Source organism: Ornithorhynchus anatinus, chromosome 20, assembly GCF_004115215.2.
Source record: "Ornithorhynchus anatinus isolate Pmale09 chromosome 20, mOrnAna1.pri.v4, whole genome shotgun sequence".
Lineage (NCBI taxonomy): Eukaryota > Metazoa > Chordata > Mammalia > Monotremata > Ornithorhynchidae > Ornithorhynchus > Ornithorhynchus anatinus.
This window is the reverse complement of record NC_041747.1, coordinates 3,017,019-3,042,704: the sequence shown is the minus strand read 5'-3', so window position 1 is coordinate 3,042,704 and position 25,686 is coordinate 3,017,019. Positions and strand designations below refer to the sequence as shown.

Here is a 25,686-nt window from a genome sequence, read left to right as displayed (position 1 = left end):
AGACCCCAGCCCAGACAGGAAGGAGGTGGGAACCCGGGTGTCCAACCTGCAGTCAAGTCACTTAAGGCGTCTGTACCCGCAAACCCGCAAACCGAACATCTCCAGCTGATACCTCTACTGCATACCTCTACTGCAACTCATCCTTTGGGAAGTTGGGGAGTTTTTGTTTTCAGAAATAGTGCAACCGATCATCTGGGTCAAAGAAATCTTCACGTGTTACCAATAAGCACGTCAGTCAAGAAACGTGGCCTGTTTCTTCCAGCACCTAAATGTACTCGTTAGGCACTTCGGGAGGACCATTAACTCTTCCAGGCCCCTGGGGTCTATTGAGTGCGTGACACTTTGTAGCAAGGTATTATTCGATCGGTCAGTCAGTCATAATCATTGAGCGCTTACTGTGTTCGGAGCACTGTACTGAGCGCTCGGGAGAGTACAATATGCAGATATTCCCTGCCACAGCAAACCTACAGTGTAGAGAGGGAGATCATATGCTGGTGATTCTGAAGAAGTCAATGCTTCTCCCCAGATTTCCCATGTGCTTCCAGAAAAGTACCCGTAGGCCCTGGGAGAATTGTCCACCCTGCCAGATTCGCAAGATTCTCCCGTTCGCTGAATCTGAAGGAGTGGAACGGTTCTGTCCAAATGGTTGGTGGATTAATTGTGCATTTAATGAATTTCCAATATGACTTTGTAGAATACTTTTAGGTGAGGCTAATCTGTTAATACTTGCTTTTTACATGTGATGTGCTCTGGATGAGCTGTTTTATTGAACAGATTTAATCAATCACTGGTATTCATTGAGTCCCTACTGTGGGCAGAGTGCAACACAGCAGAGTTGGTTGAAATGTTCGCAGCCTGAGTTTACCATTTATGGTGCAATTTTGGAGAAAATATTAATCCTTGTCATCGGTAGTAGAGGGTAGATTGACATAGAGAAGAGGCCAGGGTTTCCCAAATAAAAATAAAAGAAAATATAAGTCTTTCCCTCATGTTCATGTATGTTTTGCTGCTCGTGATGAAGATTGATATTCTGGTCCAAATAACATTATAGGTGAAATATGGGCCATAAATGTATGACAGTGTTTCCATATTGTAGCATAGGAAACCTGCCATCAAAAATTAGTACCTTTTAACATCTTAGTTTACACATTGAAATAAAAAAAAGTAGTCAAGAGATTTAGCAAATCTCAAACCAGTGCTTTAACTTTTTCAGCGGCAAAATGGATTGTGAGAATTGTATTGGAAAGTAATTTCCATGATACCGTTCTTTCCAACTAGGACCATTTTCATATTCCTAGACATATTGAGGAGTGGAAGGAGATGGGGAAATATTACTAATTTAGAACATTGTATGTTTTTGGTCCTATTGGGAAAGTATGATTAATCCCCCCCCCCACCCACTTAACACCCTCAGACTGCCTTTTTCAGGAGAAGAATAGGCTTATCTTAATGGAAATATGTTTCTGTCATTGTATTCAGAGTCCATAAATTGCCTCAAGAATTTTTCTTCCATCCCCTCCCTCCCCCTGCTATTGATTGCTCTCTCTCCCTCCCTTAACCAGTTATTAGATGGAAGGGTCCATTGACCTTGAGAAGTGTGGTATAGTGGCTAGAGCACGAACCTGGGAGTCAGAAGGACCTGGGATCTAATCCCGGCTCTGCCACTTTTCAGCTATGTGACCTTGAGCATGTCACTTCTCCGGGCCTCAGTTACCTCATCTGTAAAATGGGAATTAAGACTATGAGCCCCATGTGGCACATGGACTGTGTCCAACCTGATAAGCTTGTATGTACCCGAGTGCTTAGTACAGTACCTGGCGCTTAGTAAACACTTCACAAATTCCAAAAAAAAAAATTGACTCCTCACTTGAGAACCTCTAGGTGCATATTATATTTTGGATAAGGATTATATTTGAAAAAATGTGAGTACCTGGTTTTGATGGTCCAGTGGTTCCAATAAACATGCTCTGTATTTTCTTTTTAGCTTTATAGCTAAAGTTGAGTACCAGGTAGTTTTATTGGCTTATTATTCTTGGTTGCAACATGCTCTGAATCCAGAATGATTTAGAAAAAGATTGTCCATTTAATTATCTAGGTACTTTAAAAGTTTTATGTTGTCTGATTTATCAGTGAGTTTTAGAATGCCAACACACATAACCTGGCACTTAATAGCGTAAGGGTGGAAATTTAATGTGCAATTAACTATATAGTGACTTTGGCCCCATCATGAAGTTGCTCATAAAATACTAGGCTTATTTTTCCGGTTGGATCCTGAATAAATTCTGATTTAGGGTATGAAAGGAATTATGCAAGATCATTATTACCTTGTTTGTGGAGAATCAATCAATAGTATTGAGTGCTGACTGTGTGCAGAGCACTGTACTAAGCACTTGAGAGAGTATAGGAAAATAGTTGGTAGAAATGTTCCCCGCCCACATACGTGTGGGTCTTTGAAAGTACAATCTTAACACAGATTTGCAAAATCTAGTTTGTGTAGCAAGAGTAATCATAATTTCATTCCATGAAGTATTATGTAGAATGTGAAAGAATTAGTCTGAAAGTGAAGTTGGAAAAAGTTCCTGCCGAAGGGCTGACGTGAGAGATGTTTTACATTTTGTAAAACCTTTTTTTAAGGAGAGAGGACCTTTGGGCAAAAGAGGCTATTTAAAAGGGGTGGAATCACGGTTTTGTTTTTTTGTTTTTAACATAGTAATGAAGCTTCAATTCCCTCTTTTGGTAAATTTTAAGCTGATGCATATGAACGGTCAATAACAAAGGGAAGGACACAGGAAAGCAAACCCAGAGAGGAGGGAAAGAGAAGTAGGTAAAAAAAAACAAAACAAACCACTTCCTCCCACTAATGAGTCACCCTGCAGGATTGCCGTCAAGGAGCCATCTGACTCCCATCTCAGGGATCAATATTACCGAGGAGTCGAATTTCTTCTCCCTCCCCCACTTCCTCCTTCCCAATCCAGTCAAGTCAGACTCTACTCAGAGAAGTTGCTACTGTCAGGACTTTCTGTAGGTGGCTCAGTGGAAAGAGCCCGGGCTTGGGAGTCAGGGGTCATGGGTTCGAATCCTGGCTCCGCCGCTTGTCAGCTGTGTGACTGTGGGCAAGTCACAGAGAAGCAGCGTGGTTCAGTGGAAAGAGCACGGGCTTTGGAGTCAGAGGTCATGGGTTTGAATCCCGGCTCGGCCACTTGCCAGCTGTGTGACTGTGGGCAAGTCACTTCACTTCTCGGTGCCTCAGTTACCTCATCTCTAAAATGGGGATGAAGACCGTGAGCCCCACGTGGGACGACCTGATTCCCCTGCGTCTACCCCAGCGCTTAGAACAGTGCTCGGCACATAGTAAGCGCTTAACAAATACCGGCATTATTATTACTTACTTCACTTCTCCGTGCCTCCGTTCCCTCATCTGTAAAATGGGGATTAACTGTGAGCCTCACGTGGGACAACCCGATTACCCTGTATCTATCCCAGCGCTTAGAACGGTGCTCTGAACATAGGAAGCGCTTAACAAATACCAACATTATTATTACTATTATACATATATAAAGAAAAAACTCTCCAAGAAGGGTTACGACCACCGGTTAGCTTTTGCCTTAAGCACTGAGATTTGTTATAAACCTTAACGTAGCTTCGGAAGAAGAAGAGAGCCTCAGGACCGTGATGACACGGACTGAGAAGGGCTGTTGATGATAGGTGGGATACAGATTCCTACAAATACGTGTGTAGTCGTCGGTTGGGATGTGCCTGGCAGCTGAGGTGTCACCAGAGGATCTAGGCTTCCTGACAAGCAAAGGAAGCTCAATCGCACGAGTGATGAAAAAATGGACTTTTCACAGTCTCCGTTCGGAGCTGCATTTGACTCTTCAGCTGGCCCCGTGACTCCACCCAGAACGCCCAAGTTGTGGTTTCCTGAACAGAAAAGAGTGTCTGTCCTCTGCCACGGCATAAATCGACCGTGGGTCTGGAATAGAATCCTTCGCACATATTTAGGATCATACCATTCGTTTTCTTTTCCTTCAGCTTACGGTCAAGTAGCATTTACTGAGTGTCTATTGTGGGCAAAGCACCGACCTAAACTCCCGGGCCAGTACGTTAGAGTAAATCGACGTGATCTCTAACCTCCTCTATCCTTAGACGGGCAGGGTTCTAAGAGCAGAAAGACCTGGGTTCAAATCCCCGCTCCACCACTTGTCTACTCTGCGGCTCTGGGCAGATCACTTAACTCCTCTGTGCCTAGGTTGTTTCATCTCTAAAATGGGGATTAAGATTTTGAAGCCCTATATGGGACATGGACTGTGTCCAGCCTGATTAGTTTATGTCTACCCTAGTGCTTAGTATGGTGCCTGACACGTAATAAGCACATAGGAAATCCCATTAAAAAAACCCAAATGCCGTGGTTAGCCGGTGTAGGCCTTGCTCCGTGTGGGGAGTTTCGTTAAGGGAAGAGCTGGGGTGGGTGGAATGAGATTTAACCCATCAGTAGTTTGTTTCAGGGCTGCCATCTTCCGCTCACGAGGTACGTGGTTACCCCAGAGTATGCCCGACTCAGATGCCTCAGTTCCCAGAGTCCACCCCTTTCCCCTTCCTCATCGCCCCGGATTCCAAAGCCGATCCGGACACCTCCAGCCACATAAGGCCCACCCGGCTCCGTACGGCGTCTCGTACTCTTTGTTGTAACCAGGCGAGGTTGTAGTTTTAGGAAACTAGTTATCTTAGTATAAGGAAGAAGTTAAGGCGTGCGGCCACTTCAGCCTGAGGAACCTTTGCCTTATGCAACGTCAGATCTCAATTTTAGCCATATTTTCTGGGCTGTCCTTGCATGTCAGTGCACTGGAGCTGGTTTGGAAGCTGCAGGGAAAATATCCTGAGTCCTTTTCCTGGTCATGATAGTGATTTATTTTTTTTTAAATGGTATTTGTTAAACGCTTATAATGCGCCAGGCACTGTTCTAAGCTCTGGGGTAGATATAGGCTAATCAGGTTGGACACAGATTGGCTCAGTCTTAACCCTCGTTTTGCAGATGAGGAAACTGAGGCACAGAGAAGTTGTGACTTGCCCAGTGTCACACAGCAGACACATGGCATAGCCAGGATTAGAACCCAGGTCCTTATGACTGCCAGACATGGGCTCTATCCGCTAGACTGAGCTACTTCTCGTGGTTGGTTCTACTGGAAATGACCTGCTCTCTGCTTTTTCTTAAAAAGCACATAAAGGGTAAAATGTTTTTATTGGTGGTAATGTGAGTTCAGTTTGTCCTCTTGCATAGCTACCTGTTGTCTTTTTGGTGTTTTTTTTTTTTTTCTCCTGAGGGATTGGCTCATAGCAATTACTTACCAAAATAAATGACTAATAGTAGTTGAAGCTGAGTGAGACAGGTGCTTTACAGTCTATTTGCTTTTGTCAAAGGATCTCATTCCTGACTTACAATAGCTGTAGAATTCCAATGTTGGGTGGGTTCTGACCCAAGGGAACTAACTCTACAACATTTCATGACTGTTTGGTGACCTTGACGATTATGGAGCTGTACTGAAACCGCCAAACTAATTTCCTTTTTATTTTTCCAGTTTAAGGTCAGAGCGTTGATCCCTGCATGCAGTGCTGGATCGATGGTTAAAAACCGCCACCGCTTAATTCCATCTTACCGGCTTGAGGGGCAGACCGTGGGTGCTATATGAATAATTAATATAATGGACATTAGACAAGTAATGGATTAGATGCATTAGTGTTTTTTCTGGAAGGATGTGCGAATATTTGTTTCAAAGTTGGAAATGAGCATTTTATAAGGAATATGCCATCCTCCGAAGAGTATCTAGATTAAATGCATACCTTAGGTGTGAAGTGTAACAGGTACATTGTAAAAGGGAAGCATTTGTTTTTTTAATGGCATTTGTTAAGTTCTTACTATGTGCCAGGTATTGTCCTAAGATAAAAGTTATCAGGTTGGACACAGTCCCTGACCCACGTGGAGCTCACAGTCTTAATCCCCACTTTACAGATGAGGTGGCTGAGGCACAGAGAAGTTAAGTAATTTGCCCATGGTCACACAGCAGACAGATCTGGGATTAAAACCCAGGTCCTTTTGACTCCCAGGCCTGTACTTTATCCATCTAGGCCACGCTACTTCTCATGTATTTAAGTGGTGTAAGTGACATAGTTTTATTTTACAAATGTATTTACAGTTTAGTAAATGGTTATCTAGGGTTAAAGTAAGCAAGAATCTGGCCACCTTAGGTGGGTCAGGGTTGGAGTCTGATTGTGAAGGGTCCTTGGAGGGAGGGTGGGGCGTTGAAGGTGGGAAATGGAGAACGTAATGGGGGGAATATGGGCAGAGGAGAGAGGCAGAGCTCATCTACCACTGTTTCCTTCCTCCCTCTAGACTGAAAGCTCATTTTGGGCAGGGAATCGAACTGTTTATTGTGTACTCTTCCTAGCACTCAGTTCAGTGCTGTGCACACTGCACGGTATTAGGAGCAGCATGCTCTTGTGAATAGAGCACGGGCCTGGGCCTGGGAGTCAGAAGGTCATGGGTTCTAATCGCAGCTCCACCACTTGTCTGCTCTGCGACCTTGGGCAAGTCACTTAGCTTCTCTGTGCCTCGGTTCCCTCATCTGTAAAATGGGGATTAAGACTCTGACCCTTATGTGGGACAAGGACTGCATCCAACCCGATTATCTGGTATCTACCCCAGCGCTTAGAACAATGCCTGATACACAGTGCTTAACAGATACCGTAATTAGTATTATTACTAACATCAGTAAGCACTCAATAAATACGACTGACCCAAGTGGGGACATGAACCTGAAAAGGGCATGTCACCCGAAGCCACACCTTCTGCCATTCATTCATTCATTCATTCAGTTGCATTTATTGAATGCTTACTGTATGCAGAGCACTGTACTAAGCGCTTGGGAAAGTACAGTACAACCGTAAACAGGTTGGACACAGTCCATGTCCCACATAGGCTCACGGTCTTAATACTCAGTTGCAGATGAGGTAATTGAGGCACAGGGAGGTTAAATGACTTGCCCAGGGTCACTCAGCAGACAAGTAGTGGGGCCAGGATCAGAACCAGGTCTGTGCTCTGTCCATTAGACCACACTGTTTCTCAGGTTGTGCTGAGATGTCACACTACGGACCGCCAAGGGGCAGCCTCTCATATTATAACTTCCCAGCAGGCGCATTTGGTCCCAAAAGTTACTTCTTGCCCCAAAACTCAAAGTAGTAAGTACAGTGCCTGGCCCATAGTAAGTGCTTAATACCAGAAAACAAAACAAAACCTCATCCACTCACCTCATCAGTTTCTCTCTTTTCCCCTGAATCTTCACCTCCTCCACCTCTGCACTCTATTATAACCTTATTTCCTTCCTAAAGTTAGGGAGAACACATGACATTTCTCTTCCTCTCTCAACTCTATTTAGGTATTGCCCTGCTTGTTTTCCTCCTTTTGTATTTTTTGATATAGGAGTGATGAGAGAAATAGGTAGGGTAGGATAGGTAAGTTATTCATCACATTACTCGAAAGAGCTGCTCATTTTAATTTCCAAACTAACTTTTAAAGAAAGTTTTGATTTTTGTACACCCACCTTTGATCAGATAACCCGACTGGTTCAGATTGTGAAATTAAAATTTTTAGGCTTTTGGGCAGAGAGGAGGAAAGCGTCTTTAAGAAATTTTACCTAACCTCAGACAGCGCTAGCCTCACATAAAGGTGGATTCTGAAGCTGCTCCCTATTCGTCGGGTTTCCTTCCTGCCTTGGTCTATTTTGAAGTGTTGCTTCATTATTTTAAGTGCTTTAAATTATAGCAGATCATAACTCCTAGTTCTAATGGCAGCTTTTGCAAACCTAATTTGCATCTCTCGAGTTGAGAACACCTGTAATTACATTTTCAGATTTGACATCACCTCCGAGCCCGTCCCGCTGTAGCGGCAGAAGTGAATTTCATTGTGCTGGGAGGTCCAAGTGATTGTTGGTTCTGTGGGAGTGTGACTGAGTTGTATTTACTTGTTCATTGCACCGTGTAGGACAACGAGGCTTTTATAGGACACTTTTGTGAGTTTTAGTCCCGTGCCCTGTGAGGAAGAAGTCAATGTCGATTTTCAGAAGTAATTAGCGACCATGATTGAAAAGCAATTTGAGATTCAAAGAGGACTTGCAGATTGATTCAAGACCATCAGATTTGGGGACCGAGTACATCTTTGGATGAAGAGCCCTTCAGAAAAGGGATATTTAATCTTGTTTGGACTGATTTAATCTGTTATAGGGCTCCGTGCACGGTTCCACGGCCGGGAGGGTGCTTTCCTCAATGCGGCTAAGTGGGACTGAATTTTTCCTCCTCCGTGTAGCTGGAGTTCAGACATTGGCACTCTATGGCCCAGATGCCAGAGAGTGGGATGCTAAGCCTATAAGCCATTTTCCATCCTCGGCGGTCTTCCTCCAGCTCTGGAGCTTCCTAGTCGTGATGCCTGTTCTACCTGCGGGGTCCTTGGTGCCGTCCTGGGTATCCTGCCCTCTTCAGAGGTTTTGGGTTACTCCAGATTTAGGCTGCGACAACTCCTTCTTTCCCTTATGTGTACTCCTCCCTCGGTTTTGATGGCCCTTTTCTTCTTCAAAAGCCCAGTTATCCCCTGCTCCTTCTGCTCCCTCCCTCCCTAGCTCGTCACGCACCCACCCTCTCACCTGGCTCTCCATTTCTGTCCTTTGGGGGTCACACACAAGGCCACAGCTTCTTTCTTTGCCTCCCACTCCCAAGGCCAGTCTCCCCCCGCCAGCATCTCAGCTCCTTTTCCTCCCGCCATCCCCCCTCCTCGTTGTGGCCCAGTCGTGAGGGTGTTCCTTCCCACTCTTCTTAGTTGAGGTGAACACTATTAGATTGGTGAGTTCTCTGGGGAATGGCTAGACTGAGATCCAGTTTAGATTGGGTGATTTCCCCCTCTCCCCGCCACCTTTTAGGATTGCTTTTAGCCCCTCAATTTAGTATCTGAAAAGAATCCCTGACCCGAAGATCAACGTCACCATTAGCTTTACCGTGCGATTTGAAGCCCCAGTCATTCAATACGTTGCCTTTCCGTTCCTAACCGAGCCATCTTTACTCGATTGGAAGAGTTTGCCCTTTATTCCTTTCTCTGTGTAAAATGTAATTAGATGAATTTACAAGTTTCATATTGCTATTCTTGTCTTTATTACCCCATTCTGTTGCTCTAATTTGTTTCCGACGAGGCGTCGGGTGACATCGGGAATGTCTAAAATGCTCTCTGCCCAGGGAATTTAGCATGAATTAAAGTAATTATACCATTTTTCTTCCTCTCTGAACTTCTACTTGTCTTCATTTCCCCAAATTGGAGAACAAAAGAGCATATGTTTTTGTGTAGTAAACCTCAGATGATAGTTGACACGACCACCCTGTCCTTATGTAAATCCTTTATAGAACACCACAAGAGGGGAAATATTTCGTGATGAAGTACAGACTCCATACTTTAATATCTTTGGGATTCTTGCAGTTGATTTTTGCCGAGTGTTTTATGTGGCATCTTATTTTTAAAGACACCTGTTGGAGCTTGAATGACTTTTTCTTCTTTATAGTAGGAAATACATTAGAGGAGGGAAATAGGCCAGGTGGGGAAGCTGGAACATAAATCTGAATAAGAGTAAAGTTTGTTAATTTCTGGAAAACGAGGTGGCACTGGGGGCAAGAATTCCTGCCCAGAGGCACATCTAAGCTATTCCTTTTTAACACTGAGATAAACAAGGGCAACTAAATCATAGATTTCTCAAGGTATTTTAAACCAACTCAGTGTTAAAAGAGATAGTTCAAGTAGTCTTACTTATTGAGTACCAAGTTTGCAGAGAGAACTGTACTATCAATTGATGGTGTTTATTGAGCGCTTACTGTGTGCCGAGCACTATGCTAAGCACAACAGTGTAACAGATAGTTTCCTTGCCCACAGCAAGGTTACATTCTAGAGGAGACAGACAGACATTAATGTAAATAAAATACAGATATGAACTTAAATGCTGTGGGGCTGAAAGGGGGGATGAATAAAGGGAGCAAGTCACAGCAGTGCAGAAGTGGGAGAGTGGGAGAAGAGGGAAGGAGGGTTTAGTCAGGGAAGGCCTCTTGGAGGAGGTTTGCCTTTAGCAAGGCTCTGAAGCGGGGGAGAGTAACTGTCCCCAAAGTAATTGTCTTTCCCATCTGATAATGTAACAGTAGATTTGTCTTCATTTGAGGTGAAGAGGAAGGACATTCCAGGCCAGAGGCAGAATGAGGGTGAGGGGTCTGCAAGATGGAGGAGATCGAAGTACGGTGACGAGGTTGGCATTAGAGGAGTGAAGCGGGCAGGTTGGGCTTTAGTAGGAGAATAGTGAGGTAAGATAGGAGGGGGCAAATGTGATTTGAGTGCTTTAAAGCCATCAGTGAGGAGCTTCTGTTTTGTCGCAGAGGTGGATGGGCAACCCCTGGAGGTTCTTGTAGAACCTTGGTCTGAATGTTTTTGTAGAAAAATGATCTGGGCAGTAGAGATAAATATGGATTGGAGTGGAGAAAGGCAGGAGGAAGGGAGGTCAGCAAGGAGGCTGATAGAGTAATCAAGATAGGAGAGGATAAGTTACTTGGATTGCTAAGCACTTGGGTGAGAGTAAAGAAGAGTGAGTACGATCCCTGCTTTAGGATCTTGCAGTGTAGGAGAGACCAAAACAGAAATAAATTGCAGGAAGCGGAAACAACCCCAGGGTCAGGCTATGTACCTAAGTGTGATGGAGGTGGAGTCAGTCCTTAACTGCTTCAAGGGATCCTGACTCAAGTACATAGGTGACACCCTGCTTTAAAATAAGTTTGTTTTCATTACCCCTTTTGGATTGAACATGGCAGATTTAGGGGAGCACCCTTTCCACAACATGAATCTGCCACTCTGTGATGCTTTGGGTCTTTCCCGTCTGATGTCACAGTAGATTTGTCGGCCGGTTGATTTTTAAGAAATGTAGGTTTAGAGGCCTCGATTTATTAGTTATCACTTTGTTCTTTCTTGCGTTCAGGAGTTTAAAAGAGAAGATGACGATCAATGGAAAAAAATGCTCCTCGTGGTCCTATAAACTACGGACAAGGTTTTAGTTGGGATTTTTTCTTTCAGAAGTAATTTTCAGAGTTAGCAGTGATTTGCATCCCCTGCTCTATTTAAATCATCAGACTGCCTTGTGAGTGGGTACAATATACCATAAAAGTTTGGGTTTAGTGTAGCTCTGCTAAACTGAATGAGTATGTACAGTCATTTCGGCTAAGAAGGGGTGTTTTTATCGTTTGACTAATGCACAATGGAACTGCTAAAGAATGTTCGTCACCCAAGGTAAGCCCTTTCTGGGTACAACACAATCCACACAGTGGCGCAACTAAATCTGGTGTAGAAAGAGAGATTATGTGCATGCGTCAGTCAAGGAGTGATGTCGCTATGGTTCCCAATCTCTCCTTCAGCCTCACTGTTCCTTTTCATACAGGACTTTGGGTTTCTTTGAGGTTTTTTTCAGCTTTACGGCACTGAACAAAAATAATAATAATAATTATCATACTTGTTAAGCTCTTATTAAGTGCCAAGCACTGTACTAAGGACTGGGGTGTGTACAAATTAGGTTGGACACAGCCCCTGACCCACCTGGGGTTTACCCTCTTAATGCCCATTTTACAGATGAGGTACCGAGGCACAGAGAAGTGACGTGACTTGCCCAAGATCTCACAGCAGACATGTGGCGGAGCCAGCATTAGAACCCAGGTCCTTCCGACTCCCTGGCCCATGCTCTGTTCACAAGCCCACGCTGATTCTGCATAGCAAAGAGTGGCAGGAGCATAGAAGTTTCTAATAATGATATTTAAGCGCCTACTATGTGCTAAGCACTGATCTAAGCACTGGGGTAGATACAAGGTAATCAGGTTGTCCCATGCGGGGCTCACAGTCTTAATCCCCATTTTACAGATGAGGTAACTGAGGCACAGAGAAGTGAAGTGGCTTACCCAAAGTCACACAGCTGACAAGTGGCAGATCCGGGATTAGAACCCATAACCTCTGACTCCCAAGCCTGGGCTCTTTTCGTTGAGCCACCCTGTAGCAATTTTTGTCCATCGGTAATATCTTTGAGCTTAACCCATTAATTGTCATTGAATTGGTGGTTAGTGAAATGCAATTTTCATCATCAGGGGAATTTATTGAGTGCTTACCGTGTGCAGAGTTCTTTACTAAGCACTTGGGAGAGAACATTATAGCAGACACATTCCCTGCCCTCGGTGAGCTTACGGACTAGCGGGGGAGACAGGCATTAATATAAATAAATACTTTCTAATAGATAAGATAGAGAGCTATACACAGGTGCTGTATGAGGGAAGAGGTGTTTATCCTGGGCCTTCTCCAAGGCTCTGAATCTGTAAAATGCCAAAACCCTGGAATAAATCAGAAAGAGCAAAGATAAAGAAGTTACAGGGGCTTGAGGGCAGGGATTGGGTCTTTCGACTCCTCTGTATTACACTCTCCCAAGCACTTAATTCAGTTTTCCGCACACAGTAAGCGCTCAGCCAAAAGTCATGATTTTTTTTCAGATTTGGGGAATAAGTTTAGGTGTGATAAACATTTTAGAAGCTTCTTTGGCCTGGAAGCTCGTTACACGGAGCGAACATGTCTGTTAATTCCGTTGTAATGTACTCTCCCAAGCGCTCAGTACAGTGCCCTGCATGTAGTGAGCCCTCAATAAATATGATCTACTGATTGGAATCTTAAAAAGCACAGCATTGAGGAACCATGGAAAGAGAACCTGGAAAGGATTCCGTTGCATTGTCTTTCCTAACTTTGTTTTTACTCTCAGGCATTTCATTTATCACTAAATATCAAGTTTTCATTTACGTTCATCTGGCCAATTTGCCCAGACATGGGTCCCTTGCCAGATTTGGTTTGATTTCAGTCCATCTTTAGATCTGATTTCTTAATGATGATATGTAAATAACTTTAAGAACATTTTATATATTGAAGCTTTAACTTAGGTAAATGATTTATTTCCTGGTGGGGAGAGCGAAATTCACAGCCTTTGAAGGTGCTTTTCCGTCAATCTTGAAAAGAAGTCTTGGACCTTGCTTTCAATTTTGAGGGTGAGGATGAAAAGGGGACTGGGATCTCGGGGGTGATGAGAAGTGCGAGAGGACTCCCTTCATGGGATGAATGGGTCAGGGAACCCCTGTTTTGCGTCTCCTTAGCCCCAGCCGGAAACTCCGGTGGCTTGTTCCGAGCCTGGGTCGGCTGTGGAATGGAATGGCTCGTTTGGAGCGAAGGTCCCGGGCAGCCTCTTGGCCCAAAAGAAGGAGCCATAAATGTCAAAAGATCCCACCAAACCGTATGTTCCACCCCAGGCCAAATGACAATCTTCACATATATGCCGTGTGGAAAAAACAGCGTCACTTTGTCTTCAGCCATTCCCACCCACTCGGATACCGTACCCTGTCAGCGATGCCTTGGAATCATGAAGGACAATGATATGTTTTAGGGATGTCGGTAGGCCTGGAATGTCGCGTGAAGCAATGGCTGTTTTGTGGCCTTATTAACTCGCAGCCTATTCTAATCCCCTGACATCTGACCATGTGGCCATCAGTCTGACATTTCCTTTCTCAATCCCTCCCACGGAGACAATACGGCCCTTTGGTGATTTTTTTTTACCACGAAGGGCATTTTGGGGTTGTCCCTTGAACCAGTAATGGTAATGATGCAATAAACTTAATTTGGTTTTAATGCCATGAAAGGAAGTATTGCACAATTCCTTGAGTGACAGAATCCCCAGAAATTGATGGGAAGTTATTTTAATTGCACTGTTATAAAAGAGAGACAAAATGTTAATGAGATGACTAGTTGAGGGGGGAAAAATGTTTCAAAATGAGTATGCATTGCTTGGGGTTTACTGTATAGGTCAGTTAAATGACACAATAGCATTATTATGGCCTACATTATTCAGTTAAAATAATGGCATGTTTGTGTTTGTTACTATGCCTATTTTGTGCATGAAATTGTAGTTAACAATTTTCAATCTCCAGTCTCTTTGGACTCATTTCCTGTAACTTTGAAGACTGTCATTATATTTTCCTTTTTATTGTTTTAGGGATATTACCTTTGTAAAAGTTACATTTCACGAAACCATTCTCCTACTTACGTCACTTGGTTTCCCGACTTGGGTTAAAAGAAGCCACGGTCCCGTTCTCAAACGAAGATGAGATTTTGAAAAGTATTTTAAGGCCCCTTACCCAGACGCTCCCAATGCGTGCCTGACCCACACTCTCAGAGAGTGGGGCTGAGCTTGTGGGCAACTCTTCCTCTGCCCTCGGGCAAGGCACTTCACTTCTTTGTGCCTCAGTTACCTCATCTGTGAAACGGGGATAAGACTGTGAGCCCCATTTGGGACGTGGGTTGTGTCCAACCCGATTAACTTGGATCTACGCAGTCGCTTAGTACGGTGCCTGGCACATAGTAAATACTTAACAAATGCCATTAGAAACCAAAAGTTCATGGAACTGCTGGGAGTTGTGGAAAGGCGCCCGTTGGGAGAAGGAAGGAGAGAGGAGCTCCAAAGATGGGACCCGTGGCCAGTTCAGGGAGGGCTGGTCATGGAAGAGAAGGAGAGTTTCAAGGGACTGAGTCACGACAAGTTTTTTTCCCTCCCTGTAATGGAAGGAAATGGGAAGTCAAGATGGTTAGTGGTCAGGCACGTTGGTGGAGCCCTGGAACCTCCCAGAGTATCTGGGGAAACAGCTTTTCTCCCCCCCCCCATCAAGGCACCTAGAAGTTGGGGCCCTCTTGTGATTTTTCATTCAAGATTTCTCCCATCATTCCCCTTTACATCGTGATCTCCTTTCTTTCGGATCTCTGCGTCTCTCACCCCCGGCCCCTGCCTTGTCGAGCAGATCCATGAAGTTTGGGGCTCCGTCCCTCCCCTCCCCAACACGCTGAGGTAACGCCTCCTGCCACACGCTCAGAAAGGTCAGGTGAGGGGAAGAAAACTGCGTCTGGCAAGTGTCTGCTGTTGCTCTCTTAAATGACAAGAACATTAGATGGGCTGGTAATAATGTATGTGGAAAATGTCAGCATCACATGGAAGTAATAATTGCAGATTTCCTGGAAAGCAGGCAGATCGCTCTGGCCCCAACAGGGGTGATTTTAGAAGACCAGGAGCACCAGTGAAAGGTCTACAAAGCGGTGGGAGTCAAAGGACGCGCGTTTCTGTTCTGAAACGTGGGTGCCTGGAGCATTTGGCTTAGAATTCTGGGTCCGTCTTCCTTTTGGACCATTTCAGTAGTGTGATATGTCGATGCAGAAAGAATGAAAAAAGGGTGGAAAAAAATTGTATTTACCACTCCATTTCTTGGATGACCCGAGAGTCGTTGCTTTAAAAAAATCTGTGAATCCTTCCATATAGAGTAGCCACTCCTTGAGGACAGGATCCTGGGTTATGGTTTCTTTAGTCCTCTCCCAACTGCTTAATCAGCCCAGTGCCCCACACCCAGAGGGTGCTCAGTAAGTGCTACTGATTGGTACCATAGTCCACCATTCACCCAGATGATCTTCCTGTTATCAGGAAACGGGACAAGAATAAGAATTAAACATTAACGCGTGCCACTGGTACTGTACTGGAGAGCTGCACCCAGGGTGCCCTCCTGCCGCCCTCCTGCCGCCCTTTTGGCTGTATCCGTGTGGGTGAAATAGGTCGTTTCTGGAAACCCACCAGAGGGAGGGTTCCCAGTTCCTCTCCCAGTTCTGTCCGGAAACAGTCCGGGGAGCTCCCGGTTTTGTCGCAGCTCTAGACCGGACGCTCGCGGTGGGCAGGGAATGCCTGCTCATTGTCTTATCGTACTCTCCCAAGCGCTTCGTACAGTGCTCTGCACACAGTAAAGCGCTCAGTAAATACGATTGGTTGTGAAAGCGGAGGCTCGGTGCAGGTGATAGGAGCCGTGGCTCTGCTTCAGGCCGGCGGGGGACTGTGGGCTGTGGGCAGCTAATTCCCTCCGCTCTCCCCCTGCTCTGCTTCTGTTCCACCCCTGCCGTGGGTCTCGAGTCCCCTTCTGCCCTTCTTTTGGAAAATGGGGCCATGGATGGCCCCACTGGGGTTCTTAAAACGCAGGAGGGAACCCCTAAATTTAAGTCTGCTCCATCTAGCGCACAATGTCTGATCATCTTACTCTTGACCCTCTTAACAGAGGAAAAGAATACATGCAACGGACAGAGAACTGAATGGGAAATGGAGAGGCTTGGGATCTATTCCGGCTCAACCCACAGCCTCTCTAGTTCCCTGCGATTTGGAGGGCAGACGAGCCCACGGTCCGGGTTCTTCGGCTCTAGAATAGACTACCTCCCCGCCTAATGTTTTCCGAAGCCTGACTGTCCGTGTGAGGTAGGCTGTAGATGGGGAGAAATCAAATCTTTATTCATAAACGAAATAGAGAAGCAGCGTGGTCTAGTGGATAGAGCCCGGTATTAGGAGTCAGAAGGACCTGGTTTCTAATCCTGACTCCGCCACTTGTCTGCTGGGGGACCCTGGGCAAGTCGCTTCACTTGCTGGGCCTCAGTTACCTCATCTGTAAAATGGGGATTAAGACTGCGGGCCCCATGTGCGACAGGGATTGCGTCCAACCTTAGCTTCTGTCTTCACCAGTGCTTAGTACAGCGCCTAGCACATAGGAAGCAGTTCACAAATACCATTTTAAAAAATGAAGTATTTCAGAGGTGTGTAAATTTCCGGCTTGGGTCCCGTTGGTGCTCGGTTAAGCCGAGAAGTCTATCTGAGAACCCCAGATGAAAATTCCTTTCTTTACTCTCGCTTGGAGTTGCCTCTGAGGCGGGATTCTGAAGAAAGGGGTCAGGGAGGACAGAGATGATTCTAATGTTCCAGTTTGGTTTGGGTCACAGGCTGGTCATAGAAATCTGGGTGGGTGATGCAAATGACTTCCTGCATAAAGAAGAACTGTTGTCTTCAAAGGTTCCTGGTAGGGGCTTCATTTTACTCAACTTTTGGAAGATCTCTTCCGGCGCAGGGAGCAGAGAAAAATCCCTTCTTGTAACGTGAGGCCGAGTTGAATTTTGATCTCTTGAAGTTTGAAATTTCCCAGTCAAACGTTTTAAGCGTTTGAACGTGCCTCCAACGGGTCCTTCTCACTCCTCTTACACGGTGAGGTCCTTGAGGTCCTCGAGAGCCTGGAACCGTTATCTGCTCACTGGTACTTGCCCAGATCTCAGGAAGGAGTCATCTGCTTGATGTATGGTGTTGCTGCTATTGCTTGTTAATTTATAAAGTATGATTTTCTGGCCCAGCGTTCTGTGAATATGTGAGGAAAAAAATCAACCTCATCCAAAGCGAGGAAAATGCAACTCTTTTTCCTTAGGGTGACAGTTGTAACTTCCCCATATACAGCCTGAACAGTGTGGCCTAGTGGAAAGAGCTTTGGCCCGCGAGTCAGAGGACCTGGATTCTATCGGATCTCGGCATCACAGTAAGCGCTCACTAAATTCCATTTTTTAAAATGGTGTTTCTTAAGTGCTTTCTATGTGCCAGGCCCTGCAATAAGTGCTGGGGTAAATACAAGATCATAGGGTTGGACACAGTCCATGTCCCACATGGGGCTCAGCCTTATTACTCATTTTACACCACACACACACGAGAGACAGTGACCATGACAGTAACACTGTGACTCAACCCTTCACCTTTCTTCCTGGTGCCAACCTCTCCCTGACTGGGCCTGGGTGGCAGCCCCAGCCTCTACAGATAGGAAGACTGAATCAAGGGGACATTTGAATCACCCAGGACGGGTTGGGGGGAAGCTGATTTTATTGTTTTTTTTGGTGTGTGTGTCTGTGTGAGAGAGAGGGGGAGAGAGAGAGAAACACCCCGTGTTGTGCGCATGAATGTAATCTGCCCTCCAGATAGCATATTTCCAGTGAGCACTGGCCACCCACATGCTGTCAATGAGCCAGACGCCAGGCGCGACGTCAGCAAGAGAATCGCCACCGACAATCAACTCTGGTAACCCTGGAAAAATAAACTATCTACAGGAGCCCTGATAGAATGATTATATGTAGCGTATGTTCTGCTGCAAAGAGAGAAATGCAGTCATTCCTGCCATTATAAGATCGTTTTGGGTGTGATTCGGATGGAACGGGACGAAAGAATAGAGGAATGTAGCGCTGTGACCCAGCTGGGAATTGGCCAGTAGCGTCTGTTCTACGCAGGTCACGTTGGATTTCAGTATCAGAATCGCAAGAATTATCTGTGTCTACACCAGCACTTAGAACAGTGCTTGACGCATAGTAAGCGCTCAACAGATACCATGAAAAATAATCACCGTAGCAGTTCGTGAGCATTGTGTAGGAAGCTATGTGTAAGCGTTTATAGTTCATTGTTATCATGCACTTATTGGGTGCAGTGAACTTGTAAGCAGTTAGAAATTAGTTTGCTGGAAGTGGTGTTGTTAATATGCAGAGGGCTTGAAGCCGGCCTTAGAGCCAGAAGCGCAGTGGATGCCAACCCCCTCCAAGTTCTGTTTTTATTGTTTTCTAACCCTCTTTCCGCTAACTCCTTGTTTACCATTGAGAAATGGCTGACAGTATGCATTTTTTTTTTTTTGGTTAATGCAGAGTATTTGAAAAGGCAACTATCACTTTGCAGCAAGTGCTGTTGTTGAGTGATCCTCTTAAAATGATCTTTTCACTAGCTTCAACAGAAGATTCTTCAATCACCCGGTGGTATTTATTGAGCGCATTCAGTTTGCAGAGCATAGTAACATTAGAAGTACAGCAGTGTGCGCACACAGTAAGCGCTCAATAAATATGATTGAATAAATGACTGGAAGACACAGTCCCTATCCTCAAAGCTCTTACAATCGATTGGGGAGTTAATAATCTAGTGGATTGAAAATGAAGTTCTTGTCCCCATTGCTAGAGCTTAAATTAATGTCTGCAGTCACATTGTTTGTTTTGATGTCGCAGGGAGCAATTCAGTTGGTGTCCCGGCTTCTGAAGGAAACAGCCGATTTAAAAGGTATTTTCTTCCCCATATATCAGTGCAAGTCTCTGCAATCAATTTATGGTATTTATCGAGCACTTACTGTGTGCAGAGCATTGTCCTAAGCGCTTGGGATTGTACAGTACAGCAGAGTTGGTAGACCTGTTCCCCTGCCCACAGGGAGCTTACAGTCTGGGAGGGGAGACAGACATGGACATAAATTGTGAATAGGTACATAAGTGCTTGGGGCTGACGGTAGGGTGAATGTCTAGTGATTTAAAGGGCACAGATTTAAAGGGTACAAGGGCGATGCAGAAGGGAAAAGGAATAGGGGTAATGAGGGCTTAATCAGGGACGGCCTCGTGGAGGAGATGTGATTTTTAATAAGCCTTCAAAGGTGGGGAGAAACTCCGAAACTCATTCTGTAGCCCTCGGGCCAGGAAAGGTAGCAGAGATCCCAAAGATCTTATTCATCGTAATGAAAGTTTCCCAGATCATTTCACAGTTATTTGGGTTTTTCACATACTCTGGGGTTTAGTAGCCAGCGTTTTGGTTGATTACCCCCTCCCTCTTTATTGCAGGGGCGGAGGGGGAGGTGCGTATTTGCAGAAAAGACTGCTTGATCAGAACACTGTCTGAATGTCACTGACCCGCAGTTCAACATTGGAACTCAGGATTTGATAGAGCTATTCAAAATATTTGCCAAGAACATTTTGAGATGGACGTCTGTTATGAAAGTTAATGTTTATCCCGGCAGTCATTATCGAAGGCCCGTGTTCCCGGGCTTGCTTGCTTCAAACGAGAGAGGATTAATTTTGATTCCAGAAGCTAGGTATTCTGTGTTTCGTTCTTTTTAAAGTTGGTGTATGGAAAGGGAGAGAAAATTAGAGTAGTAGCCATGATTGAGACGTAGTGCCCTGTAACTTTTGCCCTCTGCTAGCTGCGTCTCTGCCCGCCCTCCACTCTCTTTTATTCTTGGATACCTCCCTGCTCCCAAATTCCCCAACACTCTGCTCCTACCCGTCAAGAGCCCATCAGGGCTACCCGGACCACAGCGCTCTTTCTACTCATCTCTCAGGGATTTCCTCTCACTCTCCTCCGTGTGCCCGTCCATCTGTATGTACGTGCATCCACGTGCCGAGTGCTTGTCTCACCCTTCAAGGCCTGGATTATGGTGGTGGGGGTTTTTTGTGAGGTTTTTTTTTTTTTTTGCTAATTTTGTATCGGTGGTATTAGAGTGATAGCTGTGTGCAGAGAGCTGTACTAAGCGTTTGGCAGAGTACAATAGAACATTCTCTGCCCACGGCAAGTTTACAGTTTAGAGGAGATTAAATACAGTCTTCCTCAGGTTTTATGGAGCCTTCCTGTTGGGAGGGGCAAGGGATTTCCTCTTTCTCAACCCCAGGGGTGCAAGGAAGCTCTCCGGGCGTGGGATGGGGGAGGGGGGCTCATTTGGGGGTCCCCAGGGGGCAGCCCGGCTGACCCGAACCCTCCATTCTGCTACCGGCCAAACCGGGATTCGACCGGGTAGCCGGGATCCCTGCCCTCAAGGAGCTTGTAGTTGAGTGGGGATTCTCCTGGGCGATTCTAGTCTCAAGGACCAGAACACCGTGGGGTGTGGTGCTCACGGGTCGTGGTGATCAATCGATCCATGATATTTATCGAGCACCCACTGTGAGCAGAACACCACCCCAAGGGCTTATACTAGTCGAAGTTCTCCATTTTACCTCAAGGACTGTAGCATGGAGAACCCATCTATGATTCTCCTTTAAGGGTGAAGTCAGAATTGGATAAATGGGCCTGCTCTAATCTTTTATAATTATCCATATCCTCTATATTACTAGGGAACTGTGGCAGGCCTTTGTAATTGTAAAAGCACTTTGCGTGATGAAGTCTGAAAAATTTATAATGCAGAGAACGCAAGCTGTGTTGATATCAGGGAACACGTCTGCCAACTCTGTTGTATTGTACTCCCCCAAGCGCTTAGAACAGTGCTCTTCACATAGCAAGCACTCAACAAATACCATTGATTGATATCAGTAATAACCAAAAGCTAGGGGACTTGAAATTGCAAAGACCATTCTGTCAGTGATTTCCCTCTTGTAGTTTTGAACAAGTCATTTATTGAACAAGTCTGTTTTCATTTTTTTAAAAAGCAATAAATATGAAGTGCAGAAGAACTAATTAGAAACTGCTTTAAATTATTTGAAAAGTTTATTAGAGGGTGGTGTGTAATTTTCATTCAGTTAATGTGGTCTGTAAAAAGAGAAACAGGAGCAAAAACGTGGTCTTTTGGAAAGAGCACAGGACTGGGTGTCAGGAATCCTGGGTCCAGCTGCTTGCCCACTGTGTGACCTTTGGCAAATCTTATAACTGCTCTCTGCCTCAGTTTCCTCATCTGTAAAATGGGGATGAATGAGTCGTTCTTCCCTCTTACTCTATGAGCCCTGTGTGGGACCGGGTTTCTGTTTGATATCATTGTCTTGTGTCTACCCAAGCGCTCAATACAACTGTTAGCATCTCCTAAGAGCTTAATAAATGCCATTGTTATTTTGTTGGTTTATTAGATTCATTCAGTTGTATTTATTGAGCTCTTACTGTGTGCAGAGTACTGTACTAAGCGCTTGGAAAGTACAGTTCGGCAACAGAGACAATTTCCTCTCTCCACCCCTGGAACATGAACTACTGAAAGATAACACAGAGGATTCATATTTTAAAAAATCATGTTAACCATCGCAGTAAAAGAAGCATTATGCCAGTCTACCACTTGGGTAGGCTACTAATTATAGACATGTCCAGGCAAGTCATCTTTTTTAATCTCCTGTGATTCAGCCTTTTTTTCCACCAGGGCTGTGATGAAAACTCAGAGGCAAAGTTAGAACAGGAAAAAAGAAAACACGTCTTTTCCCCCTAAACACCTGATGTGTTTGGGGATAATATCGAGACGGAGATCTTGGGAACCTGACAGTTAAGCCTCCCGATGTTCCTGAGCTCCCAGTCTTCCCAGATCTCTGGCTGGCACGAGTCCCTGGAGCAGGGAAGTCTCACGTGTCGGGAAATAAATCAGTCCGTCACCTGGTAGAGTCTAAGAAGAGATTCCCCCCATGGCATGTTCTCCATAGTTAGATTAATTGCTGCACACTTCTCTCAAAATTGCGTGTAATTTGCCACTGTCGGACACCAGAGCCCGTTAGGTGGGTTCTTTCTAGTGTAACAATTCCTATTCCCCAAATCTTCTTCTACCCCTAGTCTTCAAGAAATTCCCAGGTACATTCAGTGTGGGATTTCTTCAGTTTTTATTTTAAAGTCAAGTATTCTGTAATTTGGCCAGTGGATAATCGTCTGGAAACTCTTCAAAACGCATTTGCTTTTTCTCTGCGGGCGAGGAACGTTTCCGCTAATTCTGCCGTATTGTGCCCTCCCAAGTGCTAGGAGAGCGCTCTGCAAGATAATAAACACTTAATAAATACCATCGATTGAATACCTTGGTAGTTGACCGTTTTTAATTTCCGTTTTCTTACGTTTCTACTGTTCTTGAAAATATGTAGTGAGAATTTAGTACTTTGAAATATGACCAATGACCATATATGACTTTTTTCTAATTATGTTAACTTTCCAGAGCTTCTTGGGAAAAAGGAATAGAAACTGGTCACAAAATGGTTCTCATTACATTTTTTATTACTTTTCAAGTAATAATGTTTCAGAAATGCATCTTTCTAAAGAACCGATGTTATGAGAAAAACATTTTCGATATTACCTTAATTTTTCATTGCCCTTATAAAGCAACAGCCATATTTGTTTCAATAATAGGAGTTTGTATTGTTCTCTCCCAAGTACTTAGGACAATTCGGAGTCATTTTAGTCCTAATGTTTAAAAGATTACTAAGTATCTTAGGAAATCATTAGTATCATTTCCTTATACATTTATTTTCACCCATTTGATCTAAACCATGGGCCCTATTAATTGAATTTGGGTTCCAAATTGGCAGTTACTGAATTTTCAAGTTCTTTTGAATTGGGGTTCGAAGTTTTGAAAGCAGCTCTGTGACTTTGGGCAAGTCACTTCACTTCTCGGTGCCTCAGTTACCTCATCTGTAAAATGAGGATTAAGACTGCGAGCCCCACGTGGGACAACCGGATTCCCCTGTGTCTACCCCAGCGCTTAGAACAGCGCTCGGCACATAGTAAGCGCTTAACAAATACCAACATTATTATTATTATCACTTTGTCTTCCGGCGAGCAAGAGATTTAGCCAGTTGATGTTTGCCATTAAGCCCAAAGCACTTGTCAGCCCACAAAATCATTTTAATAGCCTGCCCCTTGAAGAATGCCGGCAATAAAAATAGATCATTCGGCACCTGCCCGGAATAAATTGTGGCCTCTTCTGAGTTTAGGTTATAAACAAGCAGGCTGGGGTGGCCTTGGGTGGATTTTCCAGGCCCTTTTGCTTCTTTCTCCGAGCCACACCTCCACCACAATGATGGTGAGAAAAGGAAATAAGAGGAATTCGAATCAGAATCCAATTTCTGTATTTCAGCTGTATTTATTGAGTGCTTACTGTGTGCACAGCGCTGTACTAAGCGCTAGGGAGAGTACGATATAACAATAAGCACACACATTCCCTGCCCACAACGAGCTTACAGTCTAGAAAGGGGACGAGCATTAATAGAAATAAATTTTAGCCGCTCTGATAATAGGTTTGGGTGGTGTCAAAGGTTGGAATTGCTGCAGGATGAAGTTTTTGGGGATCCGGATTTTCAATTTTCCAGGCTATTCCCTGTCACCCATTACCATGGATAACTGAGTCTGAGCCCACATTCTGCCATAAGAGACCCCAGATCCTTGTGGCTCTCTGACAGCTGGTTTGCTGGCAAATTATTTTTTCTTTTTGTCTGTTAAAAAAGTGGCTCTTTCTACTTCTCCACAGGTTTTCTTAGGGTCAGTTTAGTTCAGGACAGCAAAACCTTGCATAATGTTGGTGTTGCTTTCTGGGGAGCACTGTGTGCTCTAAAACCATATTTTATAAATTATTGAGTCAGTGGGAATTAGAACATTACGGTCCTGAGGTTGCAGGCTATTTCATAATTTTTTAATACAACTGTTCTGGCAAATATTTAAGAAGAATACATACTCCAGGAGGTTTAAGGTTGTACTGCCATTTGCATAATATATATGCAGACCAAACCAAAATAGATAAAAAGAAAGTTTTTCAGCTCGATCGGATGTGAACGGATTCCTTAATATCTGAATGCTATTCAGCGGTTGGTAGACAGTGCAGCCTGGAGCTGTGGGGCAGGGTAGCTTTTAGCCTGTCTTTCCTCAATTTCATTCACTACACCATCCACAGACTTTGGCTTTTTCCAGTTTAAAGCATTTGAGGGGTAAATGTCGGGTTGTGTTAAGTTTGGTTGCCTATTATATTTTAACTGATTCATTTATGTTAATACCCATTGTCCCCCCTCTAGACTATAAACTTGTTGTGGGCAGGGAATGTGTCTGTCTCGCTAACTCGGTTGTATCGTACTCTCCCAGGTGCTTAGTACAGTGCTCTGCACAGAGCAAGCATTCAATAAATACCATCGGTTGATTGGTTGATCTTAAATTTAAATTTCAAAAACTTCAGGTTTTATTTTTCTGTTGTTTTTTAAATCCGTGTTAACATGGAAGACAGGTACTTTTTCAGAATGAATAGGTGTTGTCGTTTTAGATCAGAATGACACTAATCATGAACAATGATGGTATTTGTTAAGCGCTTACTATGTGCCAAGCATTGTATTAAAAGATGGGATATGCATACATAAATATACATATACATATGTAAGGTAATCAGATTGGACACAGTTCCTGTTCCACATGGGGCTCACGGTCTAAGTGGGAGTGGGAGGGAGAACAGGCACTGAACCCTCATTTTACAGATGAGGGAACTGAGGCACAGTGAAGTGATTTGCCCACGGTCACACAGCAGACAGGTGATAGAGATGTGATTAGAACCCAGTCCTCCGACTCCCAGGCTTTTGCCCTGTCTTCTGGGCCAGGCTGCTTCCCCTTCTGTGTAAAAATTATATTACTCCTTTTTGTGTTTGTAAATGTCCTGTTCAGTGGTTGTATTGAACACTTACTCTCCTCAGAGCCTTGAGGGCTTGGCTAGGCAGAGGCTTGACGTCCCAGTTACCCGCTGGGATAGATAGCATTGTCGAAGCAAAACCTTGTTATATAATGTGGGGCTTGCCCATCAACCCCAACCTTAACGCGAATGTCCATATTTGGGCTTGGAGGTGAGGGCTGTATATTAGAGTTTTTTCAGTCCCAGGCAAACTCATGGGTGAATTTGCTCATCACTGGCATCTTCCGGGAGGAGAGACTGCTATATATGGGAAGCCCATCGCTCTTCTTGCTTGCTTATGAGATAAACAAAACATGACCATAGGACAGATGCCCAGAGAAACTCTAGACTTGCTACGTAGAGTAGGGAGAAGGGAAATCCCCTGGAAAATAATATTTGTGACATTTGAAATTAGCCATATCATTCAGAGGGCAGATTCCAATACGAATATCTGTGTATATGTATATATACATTTATATATAGTCTGTTAAGCGTTGATAATTCATCAAACGCGGGGCTGCATCAACTCACGTGGATTGTGGCAGAATGTGAGTAGGCTAATAAACT

At 44.5% G+C, this 25,686-nt stretch overlaps 1 protein-coding gene across 1 annotated transcript in view; it reads left to right on the top strand.

Annotated features, from left to right (window-relative positions):
* The window catches only part of UBL3 (ubiquitin like 3), a 79,126-nt gene that overhangs the window by 9,614 nt on the left and 43,826 nt on the right, over nucleotides 1-25,686 (top strand). The window lies entirely within an intron of this gene.